The sequence below is a fragment of the Cygnus olor genome, chromosome 1 (assembly GCF_009769625.2).
Source record: "Cygnus olor isolate bCygOlo1 chromosome 1, bCygOlo1.pri.v2, whole genome shotgun sequence".
Taxonomy (NCBI): Eukaryota; Metazoa; Chordata; class Aves; order Anseriformes; family Anatidae; genus Cygnus; species Cygnus olor.
The window spans coordinates 146081063-146104244 of record NC_049169.1 but is presented as its reverse complement, the minus strand read 5'-3'; the positions used below and the strand labels follow the sequence as shown (position 1 = coordinate 146104244).

The window sequence follows — 23182 nt, the reverse complement described above, 5'->3', positions numbered from 1 at the left end:
TGTCTGCAACATGTATAATGCTGTAGTGATGCATAGTCACATTGATTCTTCATGCTAAAAGACCTGAAGCACCAGTTCAACATCTGTAAAAGGTCTGAAAAGAGAAAGAAGAGGCCAGGGTCTAGCATCAGCCTACTAGAAGTAGGTTGAGCAAAGTGCTCTGCAAGGTGCTTGACTTGAAGGTACAACTAGTGGAAGAGCTGTGCACACACACAAACCAGTAGCAAGGATTGCTTGCTTGAAAGAAAATGCGCAGAAGAAAAAATCGAAACCACCAAAGGAAATGGTGCCCTCAAAAGAAGAATAACTGTGAAGCTTGTAGACCCTTCTATTTCCCTGGTGAACACTGAGTGGCTCCAGAATCAAGGTAGGAAACACGCCACTACCAGCCCAGAGTTATTCTAGAATAGAATAAAACCAAGATTCTGCAAGAGATCAGATATTTAAGAGCAGAGCTCAAGTTTTGATTGCTAGAGCAATCATTAAGCGATGAAGAATGGGGGAACTGGTCATTTTCAGGGGGTGGAAGGGGAAAATGGGAAGGGGGAAAGGGTTTCCCCATGTGGTAAATATGGCAGTAGGTAGATTAGAGGTTCATTACATGAGAAAATGAGCTACCCCACCCTGTTGTCTCCACACTACATAAAAAGTGTTCTAAGGAGTCATGCTGAAAGATGTTGAACATCATCACCACACTCTAGAAGGGCCACCTAGCACTGAAGACAGTTCATCACCCCCATAGGGCTTAAAAAGCAATGAGACAAAAGCTTCCTTACACAGACACTGCAGTTTATTGAAACAGGAGCATATATTGCATTTCTTGTGAAATCCCCACTCCTGCCCCCAGTTCTGGTTTTGTTCAGCCTTGTGCATTGGTGGAGTGAACAAAAAAAAAAATGCGAGAGTTCTTCCATAAAGAAAATCTGAAAAGCAGAGAGGTGAGAAGACCTACTTGAAACTCACTTCCCCGCTCCTCCTCCTCATCTGAAGACTTTAAAGAGCATCACAATACAAGTCCAGGAAGCATGTTTCTGAATGTTAAAAAAAAGGCTTCTTAGAACAGGGAAAAAAATTATATGACCATAATACAAGTGGCACCCACATCAGTATTATTACTTGCAAGTTTTATTATGCAAATATATTCTGGAAACAAAAAAAAAAGGATTAGGTATTCAAACAAGAACTATAAAAGTTTTTGGTAATCAACAACAACACATTGAAATATGCAAATGGCACAGGATTTCGTAGTAAAATACCATAAGACATTGGAAAAGCCAAACAAATTCCCAAATTAATATCAAGCTTCACATTCTAAGACACAGCATTTGCAGAACTGGCAGTAAATGAATTTATTTTAAAACAGCATGCAGCTGCAGTAACTCTTCAGTCTGCATGTGGAGATGCCTAACTAACAACAGGAGAGGCTCCCTCTGCAACTGCTACTGCCGAGCTGATGTACTTATTTTGCCTAAACTCACAGGTTCCGATTTTCCAAGTTTATTCCACTGGCAGTACCTGAACCCAGCCCCAGTACGTGAACCCAGCCCCAGCAAAACCCCCATTTCTGGGGCTACATATCCCATTGGAGAGTTTTCCCTGGGGGAAGACAAAGTCGGAGCTGCACCCACGGTCTGACATGGAGCTGACAGCAACTGCTGTCGATGCTAACTCCAGTGCATTGCTGGTGACACCTGCACAACTTGACACAGGAACCTCCTTTACAGCAAAGGCTAACACTGAGCCAGAGTGTCAATGAGAACTAATCCACAGCATAATCTCTTGCATTTCTACACTAGCCTCGGTGCTGTCTTTACATCCTCCTTGCTGCTAAGCTAACAGGTGTTAACAAGAAGTTAACAGCTTCAGACCTACGTCCTCTGTAGCTTTTTCACGTCAGCTTGCTGGCATATCTATTACACAGCAGACTTCGTTGTCCTGCTTTTTTTTTCTTTAACTACAATCAGAAAGGTTCACGTTAGCTATGAGAAGACCACTAACATAAGTAGGTGAAGTATTCATCATAGGATGACTTTAAAAACACACTGATGTCTGGTTAAAGCTTCAGCCAGCACAAATCCTTCCTTTCAGCTGGATCTGCATCTCAGGTAGCCCCTACCCACACTGACAGTGAGCAATGCAAGGACCAAAGTTCAGTCCCTGAGCTCCCCTTGGGGATCTCTTAGTGGCCCCATTGGTTTCCCTCAGCCCATTTTTCCAAAGCAGAACATGCATTCGTATCCATCCGGATTTGCAGTTTGGTTCAGGGAGCTTCTGCTCTTGGAAGTCCTGCTTCTGAGGTTCACAGCATCCACACCATTAGTCAAACTCTGCCTAAGAAACAGGAAGAGCTGACATTTTCCTTGGAGCAGGGAGATAGAAATTCTCCAGCTTTTCCTGCCCTATTATTCTGCATTTGAGAGCTTGGAAAAGGAAAGCTAGGACTCAGCTCCCTCACCCTTCTCCCCAGTACTCCATCCTGGAACGAAGCAAACAGCCAGCCAGCAAAACAGAACTTTTCACAGTGCACATCCTTACTGTCACCAGCAGATATACCAACCGTGGAGCTGGTAGCCTCCCTCCTGAAGCCACACGGACACATCACACCATGTGTGCTCAAGCAGAGCCGTGCAGATGTTACTGCACTAACACAGCCATGAGATAAGGCAAGTCAAACCTGAGAAATAGACTGGTACTTAGAACTGAGGTTAGCTATTTAGCACACGTTTAACTCGTGCAAACTGACTTTTAAATCATGCTTTAAAAAAGAAGTTAAATCACTTTCCAGCACAGAGTTGCCATGCTTTGAGCAAACTAAAACATACACACTGCACTACCATATGTGGCACCTTGTTCTGGGACAGCTTAATTTGGGGTTGAATCCACATCAGAGCACATCGTGGCTGAAAGAAAACACACTGCTGCAGCTGCACCCATTCCTTTCTGCCTGCCAGTTGGCCAGGAGGCGCAAACAAGGCAACATGCCGTGCTTTAAACATTTCTTACCTCTTACCAGCCTAGGCACCGTAAAATATTTATAGACCATTTTAGGTGGCGTTTCATTGCCAGTTCCATATGCTTAGCTGAACTATTCAATGCTCAGAATGACAATAAAGAGAAGATTACATCTGAATGCACAGTGTAGCAAGTATTTTCCCCTTTAGCTACTCTAGGCCATTACCTCCCTAAATAAACAACGCACAGCCTGCTTGCTCCATCAGCCGGGTTCTGCAGCATTAGCCACTTCTCTGCAGCATGAGGATGGAGGTGGCTCAGATATCTATTCCAGGGTCTCATCTCCATTCATGGATATTCACACACTTTCCTGGCCACCAGGAGGAGAGCAGAGCCTGAAGGGTGCGAGTGTACGTGGTGTACAGCAGAAGAATGAGAGAAGCAAGGCAGCTACAGATCCCTTCCCAAGCACTACATGGTTTTGCTCCTCCCTGTAGGCATAAACATATGATGCAGCACTCAAAAACAGAAAATTCCTTGCAACATACAAAGGAAGAAAACGAGAATTACGTCTGATCTCCAGAATAATTTAATACATACTGAAGGGAGACAACCACTACTATAGGAAAAAAATTGTACTCATAGGCCACTGCAAATTAGTGAGGAGACAGGAAAAAGATGCATAACTTCAGGATGTGCCACAACTTGTCTCTGCTGCACCATCATGCATTTGTTCTCGTATATGTGATAGCAATGTCATATATGAGATGCTTTGCAGGGAGAGACAGTGCAGACTGAAATGCAGGACAGAAGAAGAAACTTCCAGCTAACTGAATGGATTTGAAGTCTCTGTTACCTTCCTTGGAGAAGAAACTGCCTACCATATTGAGCTACTCCTGCAGGTAGCCAGTCTAGTGAAAAGGATGATCTTTTAGGTGCTACTACAATATTTAGGATCCTAAAGCAGCTCATTGGATCAGCTCCCCAGTGGTAAACCAGTTAGGGTAATCCCAGCTATATCCAACAGTGAACTCTGGACAAACGGTAGAGCTTTTAGTTCGCTTTGACAAAAGCTGGCTAGGCACCAGCCTTGTACTACAGCTCCAGCACAAACAGGACTGCATGTGCCGTCCTCCAAACCTTTCTCCTTATTTTTTCTTTGTGTCACTTGCCTAGAAGTTTTGCAATCTATTCAAGTTTAATGGTTGGTTTTGTTTGGGGGAGGAGAGAGGTGGTATTTTTATTTCTTTTTTTTTTGTTGTTTTATTTAGGCTTTAAATATAAAATGGAACCCAAGACATCTTTCTAATATCTCTTCATGCATGTTTTTTTTTGTCCACTACACTCACACCTTTAAGTTTAGAGAAGTTCACTTTAAATACAGAAGACCTGTGTATTTTCCTCTCATTTCCCTTCCCACTTGCTGCCTGTTCAGAGCTGGAAGACAGTACCTTTTGCATTAAATCCTGACCAGGCCCATTAACATCAGGAAACCATCCCCATTAAAACAGCAATATATTGATATGCGAACGCTCCACTCCCCAAAGCTTTTTTTTCCACCACTTCATTACCATTTTTCACCGCTGAACCATTATATCCTCCCAAAGTGGGTCTTTATTGTTCAATTTCCTCAGCCTACCATTAATGACACAACAAAAGGAGAGGCAATTGCAGATAAATCAGCCAAACTTCCCATTGGGCTCCCCTTCTGCACTGCTGCCATCTGTGCCGGCTGCCGCGCGTGCTCGGGGACAATACTGCACAGGTCACGCCGCTCTCCAGCCGCTCGTGTCGGGTCTTTGTGGCTGTCACAGTCCGGTACCTCTGCTGTCTGCCTTCAGATGCACGTCTGCAAGGGAGAGAGTCCTTTCACCTAAGCTGGAGGCAGACAGCTGAGCTCCCGGCGCGGCAGATGCCCTTCTCCTCCAAGACAACTTGCTGCTTGTCACCTGCTCCTTAACACATGGATTCACAAATCAGAGATTTCAAGACTTGAGAGGCAACACGTCACATTTTCTATGCCCGACTTACTCCCCAAAAATTCTCCCTGACACAAGATGGTCAGACCGAACTGTCTCTTTGGCAAAGAACAGTATTTCCAAAGCAATAAATACACAGGAAGCTTAAATCACAAACAAGGTTAGGAATATGGGAACATTTCTTTCGACTAAATTAACACTAGCAAAAGACAGAATGAAATATTGATCTATGTTTCTGAAATAGCTTTCTGAGGTTTGCAACCACCTTTTCATACTTGTGAACACAGTGCGGCAAAAAAAAATTGATCATCACTCACTTCGCAAGCTGAACTGCATGGATCGTTAATGGTTGACTTGTTAATTAAATACGGTAGCAGAATCCCAGATTAGTCCCGTCTTTATAAGAAGACCATTAATAAACCTGTTTTTCAATTTAAGAAACATCATCTCTGCATACAGTAGCCATTGTAATATTCCTGCCTAAGTACAGTATTTCATTCATTACTCTGACAGGCCGCATCACTTAGGCCATCCACAAGAATATATTTCAGCAGCTCGCACACGCTATCTCTGTTTCCATGCAGAAACCCCACAAGCACAATGTCTCCTTTAAATCTTACGTCACCATTTTCATAAACCAGCAGGCACAAAAAACCAAACCCATGAACAACAGACTCACAATAGGCTTCTCAATTTATTATTTGATGCCACAGAAAATGATTGTTTAACTGAAGAATTCTCATCTTCCTATTTTCTATTTTTTTTCAGTCTCTTGCAGTGCATGTAAAATAAAAAAAAAACTTGTCTACAAATGCCCAACAAGGAAACCAAACAGGTCCAGTACAGCTGTGTCCTTAATCTTTCTATATTGCATATTATGATATGAACATGAGCATGTACAACAGCTGTTGTGCTATCTTACTTTTGATTTACAATGTGATGGATCAGTAACGTTGACATGATCTGGCCCTAATTCTCTCAAGTATGGTATCCAAGGTGAATACCAAGCAATACTTGTTCTTTCAAAACAGACAGCAAGTGCCACTGGGAAGAATATTCCCCTCAGAGAAGCCTTAGAAAAATGGTACCTAAGAAGGGATTCTTTTTGAAAGTTTCTATGACACATCTCATGTAATCAATGTGATTAACACTCATATACCATATAAACATATACACACACAGCATCCTTCAATATTGAAAACATTATTTCAGGACTGAAACAATGAACGTACAATGATTAAATGACTAGCACAGTGAAATGCTGAGGTAGCAATACTGCTAAAATATATGCTGCGATTCAGTCCTGCCTTCACTAGATAGAGCCATCACTGTGGAAGATCGTCTTTTTGGCTAACACTTAATCAGGCTTCAACTATGTATTGCTAATAACTGTGAATAATAAATTAATTCCAAGACTGCGGCATAAAAGGATATAGAAGAGTGATGGATGGTTGTTAAGAGGTCTGTTCCAGAGACAGGAAATAACCTTAAACGCCTTTTTTTTTTTTAATTACTATCTATCCATTATTGCAAATCCCTAATGAAAACTCCACTATTTCCTATTTTACGTATACAGAAAAGGAAGTTTTAGGAAATAGTGACTTAGAGTGGAGGCCAAACGAAGAACAGGCATGATTCTTCTTTCATACAGTCTGTTTTTAAGAAGGTGCAATTGATCTCCTTTCAGTGGAGTTTTTCTGATGTATGTTTCTCATGTAAACGAGCCACCTATTTTACAGAAAGCCCTTGGTATTTTAAGATCTTTACTTTGCCTCTATTTCTGAGAGCAAAATTTCTCACTCCCCAAAAATATGTATGACCAAAATTCTGTCTTTAAGAACTTCCAGTATAACAGTTCATCCTATTTTTAATGGATTTTGCTTCCTACTTTCTACCATACAGTAGGTTTTGAAGCAGTACATACAGTCCTTTTGCAAAAATTAACAGCATTTATTATGTTCCAGAGCTTGCAATTAAAAAGGGAATATTTCCACACCACTACAATATATGGTATTGAACGATACACTGAAGTCTTCTCTGTGCTTAGAAAAGAGAATAACCGGGATACTGCAGATACCTTATTTAATAAGGGGAAGTCTGCTTCTTTTGAATTACTTGAAATAAATACAATTTTCTTTGTTAAGGAGATATTGAATAAATTATACTAGTTAATGTGTTTTTTAGATGGACTCAATTAATATCAGATATTCACAGACAACATAATAGAGTAAATCAAGATCAGTATGATGCCCCTCAAAGGATGAATAATTAAGCCTTAGCTGCAATATGTACAAAACCAGCAGATTGCAGAAATTTTCTGGCTGCATAGCTGATGTTCCATTTGCTTTGAAATCTTTAGAGAAAATGCCTCAAAACGTAGACTATATCAAGAAAAACATTTTTTTTTTCCAAAAGAATGTTTTAATGCAGTACATCAATTTCTCACACAATTTATATACGTAGTACCACACTTCAAGGGAAACAGGCACGTTAAATACACACATCCATGGAGATACAGGAGTATTGCAACTTTACTAGCTTTGGTGCCAGAGAAGACGCATACTACTTGGCCTACACAAGTTGCATAGTAAAAGGAAAAACCTGTATTCATTTCAGTTTAGTATTTTCTTAAATATTGTAGATCAGGAACCATAACATTTAATAGATAATCTGAAAGTTCCTTTATAGATTATGAGATTTGGTATTTACGATTTAGTAGTCAAATCTATACATTATTATATAGATTATCATGATAGCCTGACCTTGGCTGGCTGGCAGATGCCCATACAGCTGTTCTGTCACTCCCCCTCAACAGAACAGGGTGAGAAAATAAGGTGGAAAAAGTCATGGGTCCAGACAAAGACAGAGAGATCACCTACCTATTACCACAGAATCCTAGAATCACTTAGGCTGGAAAAGACCTCTAAGATCATCACGTCCAACTGTTAACCTAGCGCTGCCACATCTACCACTAAACCATGTCACTGAGCACCACATCTACACGTCTTTTAAATACCTTCAGGGATGCTGACTCAACAATTTCCCTGGGCAGCCTGTTCCAGTGCCACACAACCCTTTCAGGGGAGAAATTTTTCCTAATATCCAACATGAACCTCCCCAGCACAACTTGTGGCCGTTTCCTCTTGTCTTGTCACTTGTTGCTTTTGGAGAAAAGCCCGACCCCAATCTCTATATAGCCTCCTTTGAGGCAGTTGTAGAGAGAGTAAGGTCTCCCCTGAGCCTGCTCTTCTCCAAGCTAAACAACCCCAGTTCCCTCAGCCGCTCCTTATAAGACTTGTTCTCTAGACCCTTTGCCAGCTTCATAGCCCTTTCATTGCTCCAGCACCTTGATGTCCTTCTTGTAGCAAGGGGCCCAAAACCAAACACTATTCAAGGTGCGGCCTCACCAGGTGCAGGGGAACAATCAATTCCCCAGTCCTGCTGGCCATACTACTTCTGATACAAGCCAGGATGCTGTTGGCCTTCTTGGCCACCTGACCACACTGCTGGCCAGCTATCAACCAACACCCCTAGGTCCTTTTCTGCCAGGCAGTTTTCAAGACACGCTTTCCCCATCACTGGGGAAACAGACTTGTCTTCGGGAAACGTTATTTAATTCATTGCCAATTTAAATGGAGCAGGACTGTGAGAAAAAGACAATAGCGAAACACCTTCTCCTCACCTCCCCATTCTTCCCAGGCTCAACGTCGCTCCTTCAGTCCCAGCTCTTCCATTTCTCCCACGCCCCTTCAAGAGGCACAGGGGGTATGGTGAACTGGGGCTGTGCTCAGTCCATAACAGTTCGCCTCAGCTCCTCCTTCCTACTCTCATTTTTCACCTGCTCCAGTGTGGGTCTTTCCATGTCCTGCAGTCTTTCGTGAACTGTTCCATCGTGGGTCCTTCCCACAGACTGCAGTACTTCGTTCATCAATCTCCCACAGTAAGAGCTTAACTCCAAACAGCTACAGTTTTCTAGAAAAAAAGTTCTTCCATGGAAAATCTCCAAGGAAATCCCCAGTGTAACTGTGGACAGGTTTCCCCAGGTACAAGAGACTTCCCAAACCTTTAAAAAACGGGTTTACAGGCTTTGTTGTTGGCAGAGTGCATTCTAAGGCAAACTAATTCTATACCGTGCTTAAAGATGGCATGAAATAAAATAGTTCAGTTGGAAGGGACCTACAAAGATCACTGAGTCCAACTGCCCAACCACTTCAGAACTAACCAAAAGGTAAAGCATATTAATGAGGGCATTGTCCAAACGTCTCTTGAACACTGACAGGCATGGAGCATCAACCACCTCTCTAGGAAACCTGCTCAAGGCTTTGACCACTCTCACAGTAGAAAATTTTCCCTAATGCTCAGTCTGAACCTCCCCTGGCAGAGCTTTGAGCCATTCCCACACGTCCTGCCATCAGTGCCCAGGGAGCAGAGATCGGCACCTCCCTCTGCGCTTCCTCTCCTCAGGATGTTGCAGAGAGCAATGGGGTCACGCCTCAGCCTCCTTTTCTCCAGACCAGACAACAAAGTGTCCTCAGCCTCTACTCACCAGATATGCCCTTCAGCCCTTTTACACTTACAGTCAATGCACAGATTGTAATAAAGACCTTCAATAAACATTTTTATTTATATAGCAACTGAAATGCATAAGAAATATAGAAACAGATTAACATACTCATTGAGTAACTCTAAATTTGATACATAAATTCATTAGGGAAGCAATAAACATACTGTATAAATTAATTACTTTGTGGTTATCTTCATTAAATGCTACTTAATGAGTTAATAAGCTTGAAAAGCAATGACAAATTGCTAACGTACATGTACAGGATTTTTCTTTTTTCCTTTTTTTTTTTAAAAAAGCAGCACATCTAACAGAATGCTGCAGCTCTAGATACAAGCTAGCAAAATTGCCAGCTGGTCACTTTACCTTGTAAAATGCATTAAAAAGTACCTTTCCCTACAGGATTTGAATGTGACAGAAAAAAGTGCAGACTTTACAAAATTCATCTGCAGAAGACAGTCTTGCTACGGTTTAAGAACCACCTACTACTAAAACAAAAACTTCTTATTTGTCTTACAGGATGACTTCCAGCTTCTTTGGAAACATTAGATTCTGCCAAATCAAAAACATACACATGCACATACATATGCATACACACATTTGTGTACACAGACACACAAAAATATATCGCTGCTTTTGACGATTATGATCAGGCTTTTGTGGCTTTAGCATCTTAGGATGACAAACACACAACCACATTGTGAGTGGGGAATTGGGAAGTTACCTTTCAGAGGCTGAGCAGCACTGGGGAAAGCTATATCCAGAGCTGATAAATACTTTAGCTTCTGTGATGGTGCCTGAGTATTCCAGCATTGACTGAGCTCTGTTATCAGCATGCTGTGGAAGACTGGAACAGTGGCCCCATTTGTCATGTCACAGGTATGGGCTGCTTATGCTTTCATTTGGTGGAGCGCAAATGCTGAAACTAGCGTTGGTCTATGTTACAATTAAACACAACAAAAAAAAGCCACATAAACATGGTTTTCACTTGCTCTCTTTCCATGCCATAATATATATATACACATCTAAACATATATGAGTGAAGATGGCAAGCTGCATTCCAGAGTACGTTAGTCATATTGATACTGTAAATAGTCATATTGATATTATAAGTACCTTTATTCTGAAATAAAACATAGCCTGAATGAAAAGATACAAGACACGGACTCCTGATGGCTCGTGAACAGGAGAACCTTTATTGCCATTTTTCACCACTACATATACTCTCCCCGTAGCCCCACGCGCTGTCCACGTGCCCGAATCTGTCTTACAATTGGTTAGAGACCCTCAGACACGCGCCTTGAGCCAGCCAGCAATTGGCCACTGCCCAAAGCTCATCTTTAACACTGTAGCCAATTTACTTTATCTCCACCTTGCTCAAGTTTTTGGTTCTACCGCTTGTTTCCTCATTATCTCTAATTCAGGGACGTGTGAAACAGCACAAAGCCACCTGCAAATTCCTTTCCCACACCTGAACATATCTCCAATGCCACATCAGTGCATTAACTAAGCATGGTTCAGTGAATGCATCAATATGCAGGTCTCTCACCTTTCCAGGACATGTATAATTTGCAGTGAAACTACCAGCATAACCTTGAATAAAATATTTAAGGCAATCTTTGACAATTACATGCTCAAACGATTCCTTAGAAAAGCTCAGGATATTAATCCAAAGTTCCATCCCTTAACCTGATTTTGTTAACTTCTTCAAACTAACTTACACCAACAGAATCTAACTTCCCTTTGCAGGAACAACAAACAGATAAAGAGAGCAGTATTTTGAACAAAGCATTTCTTTCCTTTAAAGAGATTGTCATTCCTTACTTTCCTTTTTCCTCAAGAACACCTAGACCAAGGAAATTAGGATACGCAATTCCTGATTGAGAACCATGAGAAATATCCATGAGCAAACTTCAAGGCCTACATGACTACACACACACACACAAAGCAGTTTTTAGCATCCTCCAGAATGACCAGTATGATCTCCATATGAGTTCACAGCACAGGAACCCTATTTAAACAAAATCCAGAAGAAATCAGCTACCAAATCGACACCAGGGAACACTACAGTATTAATCACGTAAGTTGCTCTGCATTGCTATGACAGCAGCATCAACTCCACAAATTGAGGGGGGACACAAAAGTACACTTCACAAGAAGGTACATGCTGATAGAACAGCTCCCAACAATTCTTTCTTCAAGGTAAATAACCCTGTAGCCTATTGTTGAGTGAAACCTCAAATTCTTTTAAAACCTAACCATTCAGTAAACATAACTGCGTCCATCAATCACATGAAGTCTTTAGACATTTTCTGTTGATTTTGCGTGCTTAAGACTAAGTCACAAAGGATTTGAAAGCCAGAACACAGTTAAATGTCATCTCTACATTGGGTCAAAACGTGTATTAAACAAATGAAGACATACTCATGTTACAAGCAAGCCCTCACCAGTTCTGTGCTGAGACTTTGGTAATAAGACAGCTAATGAGAACAGCTCTACTCTACTCAGCACTGTTTAGGACACTAACAAATTGTCTTTAGATGTCTTGTCATCATGTTTCAACAGGAAGAAGCCACATTGCTGAAGGGGTATATGGAGGGGAAGAGAAAGACAGGTCACAACGTACTCCCATAAGGAAATCTTCAATCCCAGGCTAATTACTGGCATAACAGCAATAAACGATACTAGAAAAAAATTACATGGAACAAGACTAACCATTTATCTAGGTTACTATTATATTTTGAACTACTGATAGGCACTTTAACCTTCATGTCTTAATTTTCAGTAGTCATTACAGTACTTTGAAAGAACTGTTTTGAAAAGGAATTTTAACACAGTTTGAAACAGAAGGACCACAATCGGTCACCGCCTGCATTTTCACAAAAACAGACTGGAGAATCGCAAAATGAAGGATGGGTGGTGCAGGTTGAGATTGGTTTTCTTTCTGTTTTCCTTTAGTGTATCTTATTATCTCACTCCTGAACCATTGTGCCTGTGGAAGAGATGAGGAAAGGTCATCAGTAGCCAGTGGCAGCACCAGCTGGGAGCTCAAAATGGCACTTGCAGTTTTCAGCTGTCAGATGCTGCCTGAAATTTAACAAGTGCCAATATGAAACGATCTGCAAATCTGTAGCTTTTTTAAGCTAGCAAGGATAAATGAAGGGTTTCAAGAGCAATTTGAAGTCTATTATATTATTATGCTTATACATAAAGTATTTCAGATTGTTCGGTTTCACTGGTTCCCAGGTTAGCTAAATTCCCACCCATATCCCATGCTTAAATACCAAGGCTGAAGTGTGTTGTGTTACATTTGATCCACTCCCTGCTAAAATACCCCAGTCTTTTTTGTCTCTGGTTCATTTTTTATGAGTACACATCACAGATAAAGTGATACCAAAAGAAATCGGTCACTTATTTATGAGTGGTACACATGACCTGCTCGTATCTGCTAACGATGATTAAGCCAAGAATGCTGAAACAATACAACAAAAATGTAGACAGCAATGCAACTATACAGGTGTCTTCTATCCGCATCCACACAATGCTTTTGGTCCAAACCCATGCTTTATGTCTATCATCTTTTGTGATCTTGACCTGCCTTTCCCAAGCAGCAGGCTCCGCTGGCATCTGAACCCAGCTGGAATTCACACACATGCTCCCAGCCCAGCAGCAGGATGAAAAAGCCACAGCTGTGGCTTCCTCCACAACTGTGTGTTCAGCAAACCCACTGCAACAGCAGCCGCGACACCGCTGCCCTTACTTCCGGAGACAATCAGCTAGTATTTTAGCATGGGCATAGAAAGACACTGGGGCCAACCCTTAGCCATTTCCAAATACCAATCTGTTTATGAACACAAATAACCCTTTCAGAATACACCCAGCCAGCCTCCCGACACCACAGGACCCTCCACCTCACACAAGCCTCTCAAATATCCCTGGCTCCAATGCAGAAGAGGACGGTGCATGACATCAAGAGCCAAGGGAGGTTTAGCATGGAGGTGAATGCCCTGCAGCGCTCCTTTCTTTGATTTCTAGACCTGCCAAGCTGGTGCAAGTAGCTACAGCACACTGCCATGGCCTGCCACCCTTACAAAACAGGGAGACCAAATTTACCTGTTGTGCAGGTCACTGCGTTTCAGGAAAGGCTGTGTCCATGCCTATGGTCAGATGCACGACGTGGCAGATCTACAGACAACCTCAAGAGAAAAATCAGCTTTGTCCCTTAGAAGTAGGCCAGCTTACCCTTCCCTCCTCCACTCCCAGTGCGCAGGATGTTCTACAGCCCTTGCTCTTCGATGGCAGAGTAAGCTTCATCTGTAAGCTTCATCCCACTCATCAGCACTGAATGGACTTCTCTAAAATCCTAGGTATTTTATTTAAACTATGGTCTTTAAAACATTAAGATTAGCTAGTCTAATGACTGCCTACTACATATAGCAGAAAACCAGAAACAGAACTGTTCTTAGCTAACAAAACTCCCCTGACTTAAATTATATTTGCTATCTCATTTGTCCCTGTGGACATTACCTAGTTTTCCCTTGCTCTTCTTACATCTGATCGACAGAAAGCTTTTGTGGGGCAGGGACTGTCATTTACTGGATGTCTAAATGGGACCTAGGCCACAAAAGCCTGAAAGCTTTGAAATGTTACTACAATAGCAAATAATGAGCATATTTGACCGCTCTTTCTAGCGGATGAGACTTGCAGAAGCTATATTTAAAACTAATAAGGAGGAGAAAATTTGAAAGTGATATTCTCCGTTCTTAGAAAACTATATAATGAAAATAGTAAAAACCACCTCACTTTGCCTTTCTGCACTGTTGGTAACGAGATTAATTATTGATCAGGTTTTCAGCTCTACTGGAACACAATGACTTCCACCAGGCACAGAAACGCAGGCGTGACTACAGCCCACAGACTGCTCCAGCAGCCAACACAACGCTGTGTGCTCTCCTTCTGTTCCCAAGACTCTTCTTTCTGCAACCACCGTGTAGTTATCCTGATTCAGCATCTCTTGTTAGAGCTTTGTAAAGGAAGTTTAATATTCTTGAGCATCCTCTGTTCAACTAAAAGTTGAGGGAATATGACAGGAGGAAGGCAGAGAGCAACCACCAACCCAAAAGCTACCAGACCCATAAAATTTCACTTTTTTGGAGAAAAACAAAATAAACCCCTCAGCATTCTGAAAGTAAATGGATGCAATGAAGAGCTATTAACACAAGCATAAATTCAGAAAGCCTGGATAGCAGTTGCACCAGCAAATAAGCACACAAATAAGAACTGTTCCAACCTGTTAACCTATAAAAATGAAGTCTCTATGGGTGAAAGTTGCCATAAGCCAGCTTGGCTTCCTCAGCCTTTACTCACTGGGATGAAACTCCCCACCCTGATGAACAGCCTGGTGTCTATCAGAGCACTCTGCAGCTCCCATGTGCTGTTTGTGCCCATATTTTCTCTCACAGGAGGCCAAAAGTTAAATCTGTAAGCATAGAAAAGATCATTAAATACCAAAGTCTCACTTGATATAGAATTGGAGCCACTGATGTCGTCTCCACACACTGTCCCCTCTGCATAGTGAGCGACAGCCACCAGCAGGCCGGGGTCTCCTCACCGGAAGAAGCGCTCGCACCGAAATCCAGCGGGGCCTGACACCCAGGAGCGCTTCCAAGTTCTTTCTATCGCAGGCACGAGAGGGCAGCTAAGGGCAGAAGACCTCCTGGGAGAGTGTTAGAGAAATGTCCCAGGCAGAGGAAGCCAGACTTGGCAGGGTCTGTATCCATACTCTTCGCCCAGAGCAGACCTTAAAGCAAATCAGGCAGCCAGCAATGCCTTCCCCCCTCCCTGGCCCCTCTTCAGAAGGAACTACTTCACTATCTCTGTAAGGATATGGAATTAATTAGCTTGTATGTGGTGTGAGCAATCAGGAGACTTGAACCTGGGACTAAACGAGAGCCAAATTATTTGACACTAAAACATTCAGCGAGGAGGAGTGAAAAGGGTCGAGGAAGTACTGGGCCACTTGACATCAAAAAGCAGTATCGGTGGTAGGAAGGGGAAGCAGAAAAGAGTAGCTTGCAGTGTTTTTGTATCCCTTCCTTTATACGGCTGTGTTGGCACACTGGGATGTAGACTAGCATGTCCTGCTGGGAAAGGAAGGGATGTGACAGGACTAAGGAATCACCAGTCCAGGGCTGGATCTCACACTGTTTTTGCACTAAATACACATATCCACACTCAGTGCGCCCCAAGCATGCAGCAGGTCTGCTCAAAAGTGAGCCCTTTTGTTGTACAAAGACAAACAAGCAAAAGATTAGTTTAAAAGCCTGCTACAACCATTGTGCAATAAAAACAAGTGACAAGCTTTTAGGCTTAATTGCTTCATCAGTCCAATAAGGGAATAAGGTATTCTGAACCTAAGAGCTTGTTTGTTTCTTTTCCAGCTACATCAATTAAACTAATAAACAGATCTCTCTCTCTCCAGACTTTATACTATATTACTCCAGACTGGTTACAAAGCTCCCCATCTCTAAAACCATGAAAACCTAGCATTTGAAGAGACCAAATTATTAGGTTTTAATTCAGCAAAGTATTAGCCGCCTTCCCGAACTAAGAATTTGTCAGTTTTGTGAATCTCTGAAACAAGCAAGCCTGCTTATCAAAATTAAGAGAACACCTGAGACATCTATGAGAAGAAAACTTCTACAGCCACCTGTTCAATGGCCAAAATACTCCCTGCCAGGTTCTCTATTCAGCTGAACCATATTTCGTAGATTAACTGGAATCAAGCTACAAGGACAGCTTTATCTTTTTAAAGCCATACTGCACTTTGGAGCAGGCTCACGTCTGCTTCAAGTTGCACCTTCCTACCTATGCATATAAAAATCTGCATTGCCTGCTATAAACTACAAGAGCCCACAGCCACTACACCCCGACTGCACCCTGAGTTCTCCTTCTCACACTTTGAAGGCCAGAGATAACTGTGGTATAAAACAATTTGAGAATGCCTTCTCCACTAGGTGTATCTGCGCGGAATCTGATCCTACAAATGCGTGTTCAAGAGCCGGAGTCATTTGGGTTGCGATGACTGACTACAATCAGTCTCTGGAAACACTTGGCTCATATCTATCTTTGCCATTATGCAAAAATAGAACAAATATTACTATTTCCTTACAGGCATTTTCTACAGAACATTGCCACAGAAATAAAGCTCTCTATAAACACTGGAAATGAGTGGTTCTGGTTTCCTTAAGGGTGTATTTTCCATAAAAAGTCTTGCTCCAGTGCTAATTACAAAATTAGCAAGAAGCTTATGAGTAATTAGATTGGGGTGTTAAATCACTAATAATCCTTAAATAAAACTCCTAATTAGGACACACTGCACATTTATCTGCAAGCTAGATCTGACAGACTGCCCCAACTTTCCTTTTAGCTGATATTCAGGGCACCGCAAGAAAAGGAAAGTCCCCCGGGGCACCCTGCTCAGGAAGGAGCCCTCACATCACCTGTGCAGATATGGGCAAGGACCTCTACGCCCACCCATCCTGACCCCAGAACAGACGGCCTGGCCATACATTCAGATACCATAGGGTCATCCATCTCCATCCTGTAATTACACAGGAAGCATGAGCACTTGCTCTTGTTAAGTTTCCATGAAGGCATTTAGCTGCTGATACCATAAAAGTTACAGAACTATCAACACTACTTGGTCCTCCCTCCACCTGCATGGTATTTCTCAGACTCCAAGATAAATTAAGTTAGGTAGAAGCTTTGCTTTTATTACACCTAATAAAGCAGCACCTGATACAAAGGCATCTTGCTTGAGAATTGATCCACAGTGAACTAAAACAATGCAAACAGCAAGGGTTGTAACTCCTTTACAGCCCACTTATCTGAGACATATTTAACTGCTTCCAAAAAAAAACACGAAAAAACAACTATATTGACATGCCACGCATCCCAAAGACAATCTTTCCAAGCATTCTGTACCTAACTCTAGCCTCAAAGTGAAATAATCTGTGATCCCAACTGCTTTTGGACAAATCCTCTCTCTGCCAGACACATCCACACGACGAAGCCAGCTGTGCCACAGGTACCTAGCCATTTTCAGTGAAGGGGGAAAAGAAATCTTTAAGTGACATGCAGAGCAACTTCAAAACTAAATGCCTATCAGCTGCTCAAAAAACAACAACAAAGCTGTATTTTGGAAGAACGTGTGTTTTCTCTCTGGAATTTAGTCTTTCTCCCACCAGCTCCACTGAGAGTGGTTTGTGCCCAAAAGCACCAGAAAAATCAGCTTGGTTACCACAGCGTCTGCACCTGAGTCAGGATGCTCCTGCTCTTCCCTCTTTTGGAGGCCACTGAAGTTCAGATTTGACACCTTCCCCACCCACATTCAATTCCAGAAAGGAACAAGCCAGTGTTAACCTGTCTGGAAACAGCAATTTCTCTACACATGACCCAAAAATCCCAGTTATTTCAGCCACCCTGAAGGTATTTACCCGTGAGGCCCCATCGTTGGATTTCTTATTTTACTTTACATCTACCATTTAACACTCCTCTTTGCTTAATACCACAGCAATTAACCCAGCAAAAACAAAGTATTTGCCGCATCCATTAGAAATGAAAACCTATCATACACTTCCTACAGCCACAGGAGTTCATACAGCACAACAGAATGAATGACTTTCTCAAACATTGTTTTTCTCCTGCTGCAATTTACAGTAACCTCAATTTTCCAATGGATACACCCAGCCCTCTGTATTCAAACACTCGTTAACACCAGAGATGGCCAGAGATATTGTGACTAAAGCAGGGTGCTTGGTCAGAAAGTGCAAGTTCTGCTAAGGCAAAAGCCTTTCTCAGAATTGTGTTGCAAACCCAGGATGTCATTTTTGGGAAGAAAACAAACACAGTAACACGCTGACCACATCTCAGCTACACTGCCCAGCAGCTGACACCTAGGTTTGCCACAATCAAGATTTGAATCCCGGTCCTGCACAGCTTCCTAAAGCTGCACTTTTTTTTTTTTACTTTCCTGTTTTCCAGCCCCAAGGGGAACTAAGATCTCTGAAGTTGCATCACAGAGCTTTCAAGATCTCAAATATTTTAGGGAAGAAAACAATCACTCCGTGACCAAAGACATGTAATGGCCACATTAATGGTTCTAGAAATTCAGGAAAGTGATATTTTACAGTGAAGCATTTACGATCAAAATCTGTAATCCAACCCTCCTCTGTTTGTATAATAAGACTGGCCATGAATCAGAGAGCAACTTATTAACAATTACTCCACAAAAAGGATGTGTGAATAGCAATATAAATATATATATATATATGTTGCTGTTTATTTGATTGCTGTGGCACATCTCTAAGAAGCTAAATGAATTAACAGCTAGGCTTGGCAGCACATGAAACACACACACCTTAGGGAAAATTAACAAATCTAAGTGCAAAGGTTAGTTAGCTGTTTGTCAACAATGTTCTTTTATTTCATTGATTCAAAAAAAATCTTTGCCTTTTTTTTTTTCCTTCACAAAGATGCAACAAATTGCACTTCACATGAAGCTGGCAGAGTCTTAAGCCAGCAGGCCTGGCCCACAAAATGGCAAGTGTCTCCAGCAGCTGTTATTGTTGACAACATGTGACAACATGGTATTTCCAGACATCATCAACAACATCCCCAATTACTGCTAATTTTGTGCAGGATTACAACATTTTCCTATGTTCATTAGCTACAATTATCTTAATAACAGTAGCAGAAAGAAGATGAAGTGGAAAAAAAAACACAGAATGTGCAAGTGAGGTTTGCTAGGTGACAATCTGGAAGACAGTAACAAGCCAAGATACAGGCTTAACCTGAGATACAGGGCATTAGAGTGCTTTTGGACCGTGCTGCCTTTTTCATTTATTTTAAAGCAAACGGGAAGTTTTCTAGTTTGTCATTTATCACAGAATTGTACAAACAAAAAAAGCGTTCACGCAAACCTGGATAAAAGGATCATTTGGGTATGAAGACTATTTTCTGTTCTCTCTCACAAGTGAACAAAGCACTGTGGTGCTCATACGTTTAAGCTGGATATTTAAGCACGTTTTCTGTGAAACAAGCAAACAAATCTCACTCTGAAATAGCTTGCTGGTTAGGACAATCAGGTGAGACGGAAGAGGCCCATGTCCAAACCTGTAATCCCTCTCGTTAGTGTCCCATTTATTATGGGCCCTTATCTCACGATCATTTTGTCAGAGTTTCCACGTCTAAGCTAAGAAATCATTCCCCTCCAAACGAGTAAAATTGTGGTTGAAACTGTCATTCTGACAAAAATGTTTTAAGACAGCTTTAACCTAGATGGCTATTTTTCTTGGTACGACACCCTACATAAGCATGGTGTTTTATGGATACCTTCAAGCAAAGATCTTAATTTAGCACTCAAAATGTTGTTTTACAGGAGCGCATGCCAAGTGCTTTTCATCTCATTATGCTGGTTTGAAATAATAGTACTACTTAAAGTAACATCATGCTAGCATAAAATGCAAGAGTGATTTCAAAGCAGCACAATAAACCACTGTTTCACGATGGTCAGTTGCCTCAGCCAGCGTTACAAATTCCAAACCGCTCAAGCTCCATTTAATTCCTCCTGTACAATTTTAAAATATACTATACCCTAGGCAGATTTATCGAAATCATTCTGTATACTCTACCCACATGGAATTATTTTGATCTTCCAATTAGAAGATTTTGGTCATTTACCCATTCTCCACATGTTCTGCATACTGTACTCCTAACATTATTGCTACTGCTTGCAAAATTATTCCATAATTAAGGCTCAGTTCGCAATGAAAAAAAAAATATTATAACAATATACAAAGACAGTTTCAGTCTGGAAACTTTCCAGTTCTGGTCTAACCTATGAAACATCAGACAAATCGCTTCCTCTCTGTTCCTTCCCCTTACAAAGTGCTTGCTGTACCTATGTCATCCCTTGAGGCCAAGGGCTGGCTTTCCCTCTGTATAATGTGATTTACAGCTGGGATTTCTCGAACGCTACTGTAACACAAAATCATTGCAACGGTTCAGAGCCCTGCTCCACCAACCACCCTAATCCCAGCCCTTGCTGGTACTTCTAATGGCATCCCTGCTGCTCCTCGACAATGCTCCAGCCAGGAGAACTTGTCCCATCACCGTGAGCCTGCTGTGTGCACACAGCTCCTCATTGCCAGCCTGTGAGATGTGCTCTGAAGTCTGAACTTACTCTACACCCAGCAAGAGGCCACGGTTTTACACCCCCAAAAAATCATTCGCAGCGTAAAACATTGCCTGAAAAGCCACTGCTTCAACACTGCCTGCTGGGTTTGGGTACAAAAAAGCCCTAATAACGAGCCTAACCAGCCTCGCCTTGCTCCTTTTCCACCTGGGGCACAGAACTCAAGTTCAAAAGCGTCCCTCGGGGGGTGAGCCGGCTTGTCCCCCTCCCCAAACACCCTACACCCACCCCTCGGAGGGAAGGAAAAGCCCCCCAGCCCCTGCCCCTCCAGGAGGGGGCTCCCAGCCGCCAGACGTGGGGCTGGGGGGGCGCCCGGCCAGGAGCCACCTGAGGAGGCTGGAGGGGGCGAGCCCAGCCGACACCTCCAATAATAACCAAAAAAAAACCAAACACATCTTTTATCAGAAAAACCCCGGCAGCTCAGTGCCAGGCCGATCACGGCGAAGGGGGGCCCCGGCCGCGGCTGTCCCCCTCCCCACCACCCGCAGCAGCTCCCACCTTCCCCCGGGCAGGGCACGCACACAAAATAAAGACCTCTACAAATAAACGCGCTTATTCAAAATAAAACCACGAAGCCCCACAAAACGCACCTCCCTCCCCCGGGGGCCCCGCGGAGCAGCCCCCCGACCCCCGGCACTCACCTCAGGGGGACGCGGCCTCGGCGGCGGCCGGGGACAAAACCGCCTCTCCTCCGGCTGCTCGGGCACTTCCACTTTCTGTCGTGGTTTTTCTCCCCGGCACAGTGCTCCCTGCCCCTCGCCCAGCCGTGCCGTGCCGAGCCGAGCCGAGCCGTGCCGTGCCGTGCCCGCTCCCCCGGCTCTGCTCGCAGACGCCTCCCTGCGGTGCCCGGGCAGGGGAGCGGCCCCCTCCGTGCCGCCCCGCCCCGGTACCTGCCCGCTTTCTTTCCCTCCCCCCGCACCGCTTTTCTGAGTTTTTTTTGTTGTTTTATTCCCCCTAACTTCATTGCCCGCCCGCCTCCTTTGGGGAAAGAGCCTGAGGGAAGGGGGCCGTTGAGGTTGGAGGGGTCTGGATGGAGTTGAGCACAACAAAGACCCCCTTGGTTCCCCGCCAGCACGTAATGCCCAACAAAAGGGAAACACTGAGAATGTCATCGTTATCACCCCGTGAGATACAGGCTAAAAAACAACACTTCTTACGAGGTTTGTAGTTTAAAAACAAATGGCAGCTTGGATGCGTCTATTTCTGTCCCGGTACTATAAGCAGCTTGCTCACACCCTTCTGCTTTAGTGCTGTGTGTGCTGGCACTATAGGCAGAAAGCATAAAGGCAGCAAAGCCACAAGTCTCTGGTGACAAAGAAGTCTTTTGGCAGCTTATCGAGTGGGGAGACTGGCTGTTAAGACATATTGCTCACAGATGAGAAGCTGCTTAACTAGTGGCTGAGGTAAGTACCCCTTAATACACATCCCTGCATCCATTTTACTCCTCACACGTCCTGTATGGTGCTCACCTGACGATAGCACCTGCACCCACTGGAGGTGGGCAGTGTAGGCACACAGGCACCTGTCCCCATTAAAACTCAGCTGTGATCCAAACACAAGCATCCCACCTCTGAACCTCACTCAAGCTTTCCAGAGAAAAGGTGCTTTTCCAAGGTGCCAGCCATGTATCTGACCGCAACTAGCTTCGCACAAAGTTTTAGGAGACCACTACCTGGCGCTGGAATATTTAGTATCACTGCAGATGGATTATTCAAACTATAATGCAGATGAGTGCTCTCTTATTGGCAGGGGGATTTGGGAACAGAGCCCTCTCTGCCCTGCATCTGGAAGCTGAAGCCACTGCACAAAAGGAGTGAAGGAGCTACAAGGGCAGAAGGACTGAGATGAGGAGAAGCCAGCCTCTAGCTTTGTGACTGAGGGGCTCAGTTAGGAAATGTGCTCCCACGGTAGTTTTTATCCTGGTGATGCTCATAGTGGCAGCAGTGCAGACCTACGTTTGGCCTCATGTAGGTTAAATGCCTGAATGATGTCTTCTGGCTCCTTGACAGCAGTCTGGCTGCCCTCTGGCCTAACAGGGATGGAACATCCTATTTGCTTTTTCCCAAAGCCTCATCATGCCTTGGGACCTCAATGAAGCACTATTTCAGAAAGTGAATTGAAACTCTTGGGGGGGGGGGGGGGGGGGGGAAAGCTGAGGAAGGCCTATAATGGCCCTCTCGCTTGCTTGCCAAGCACTCTAAATAATCAGCTGTTATGCAGAAGACAGGTAACTTCCTTCCTGCACTTGATAAGCAACTTTCATGCATAAGATCTGTCATTTTCTATTGATTTCAACTCAGCCCAGAAAGACTGATGTCTCAGGTGGTAAGGATCTCCTAGCAGCCTTTTGTGGTGCCTATTTCTTTCGCTGCTTGAGTAATGCAGACTTTTACTCTAAAGTCACCTTCCCTGCTTCAAGGACTAGAGGCTAGG

At 43.2% G+C, this 23182-nt stretch overlaps 1 protein-coding gene across 3 annotated transcripts in view; it reads right to left on the bottom strand.

Annotated features, from left to right (window-relative positions):
• Positions 1-22065, bottom strand: part of MYO16 (myosin XVI) — a 387593-nt gene extending 365528 nt beyond the window's left edge. The window contains exons 1-2 of one of the 3 annotated variants that reach the window (XM_040536892.1): positions 21907-22065; positions 10270-10428 (exon numbers count right to left, since the gene is read on the bottom strand). The gene's annotated coding sequence lies outside the window, so the exon portion shown is untranslated. Of the gene's footprint in view, positions 1-10269; positions 10429-21390; positions 21628-21906 lie in introns of those variants that run through there. The other 2 variants (XM_040536877.1, XM_040536885.1) reach the window with 2 other exon arrangements.
• Positions 22066-23182: the final 1117 nt, after the last annotated feature.